The following is a 1,474-nucleotide window of genomic DNA, read 5'->3' as shown; positions in this document are numbered from 1 at the left end:
TCATAGGGCCTCCATACAATATAATGTCCCACAGTGGCCCCTTCACACAGTATTATTGTTATGGTTAGCTGTAGATGCAAGGCCACAATAAAGGCAATAGCAGGAGATTGGCTGATAACTGTGAGCAGTTGAGACACAGCTATTTAAAACTAGTACACTTCTGGGAGCCAAGACTAACTACCAGATGCCTTCACCAGAGCTTGTCGTGAGCAAGCTGCTGCTGAATCTGGGAATATGAATTGTCACCAGATGACAATTGAACTTTTTCACATTTTGTCACCTTGTAACCACAAACTTAAATGTATTTTATTGAGATTTTAAGAGTTAGACCAACACAAAGTAGCAGATAATTGTAAAGTGGAATGAAAATGAACAATCATCATCATGAAGACCAAGGAACCCACCAGATAGGTCAGAGATAAAGTTGTGGGGAAGTTTAACCCCTTAAGGACCAGGCCATTTTTTGGTTTCGCATTTTCGTTTTTCCCTCCTCACATTTCAAGAGCCATAACTTTTTCATTTTTCAGTTCACAAAGTCACATGATAGCTTATTGTTTGCGGGACAAATTGTACTTTGTAATGGCACCATTCAATATGCTGTGCAATGTACTGGGAAGCTGGAAAAAAATTCAGAATGAGGCGCAATTGGAGAAAAAATGCATTTGCGCCATTTTCTTATGGGTTTAATTTTTACAGCATTCACTGTTTGGTACAAATGATATGTTACCTGTGTTCTACGTGTCAGTACAAACGCGGTGATACCAAATTTATATAGTATTTGAAATTTTTTGATACTTTTAAAAAAATGATAAACTTTGCAAAATAGAAAAAAAAATTTGTGTCATCATGTTCTAACACCTGTAACTTTTTCATATTTCCATGTATGGAGCTGGTTGTGGTGTCTTTTTATGCGGGACAAGATGATGTTTCTATTGATACCATTTGGGGAAAGATCCGATGGTTTGATCACTTTTTATTCAATTTTTTATAGGAGGCAAAGTGTTGAAAAAAACGCTTTTTGGCTGTTTTTATTTTTTTTGCCGCTACGCCGTTCGCAGTACGGGATAAATGTTTTAATATTCTAATAGTTCAGGCATTTTGGAGCGCAGGGATACCTAATATGTTTATGTTTAATGTTCTTTAATTACTTTTATAGCTGATCTAGGGAAAGGGGGGTGATTTGAACTTTTATATTTTTTTTATTTTTTTAATACTTTTAAAAACTTTTTTTTTTCTTCTGTTACATTTATGATCAGACCCCTTAGGTACCTTGAAACCTAGGGAGTCTGATCGCTCATACTATTCACTGCAATACTACAGTACTGCAGTGAATAGCAGAATCGCAGCACTTCTATTAGACGAGGCCTCTGGCATCGCCTAATAGATCTAGTGCAGAGACAAGCCTGGAAGCCTTCAATAGGCTTCCGGCTGTCATAGCAACCGATCACCGCCCTCTTGTGACGTTCAGGAGGGC

This window comes from Leptodactylus fuscus, chromosome 6 (genome assembly GCF_031893055.1).
Source record: "Leptodactylus fuscus isolate aLepFus1 chromosome 6, aLepFus1.hap2, whole genome shotgun sequence".
Lineage (NCBI taxonomy): Eukaryota > Metazoa > Chordata > Amphibia > Anura > Leptodactylidae > Leptodactylus > Leptodactylus fuscus.
The sequence above is the reverse complement of the archived record's forward strand: the minus strand, read 5'-3'. Positions refer to the sequence as shown.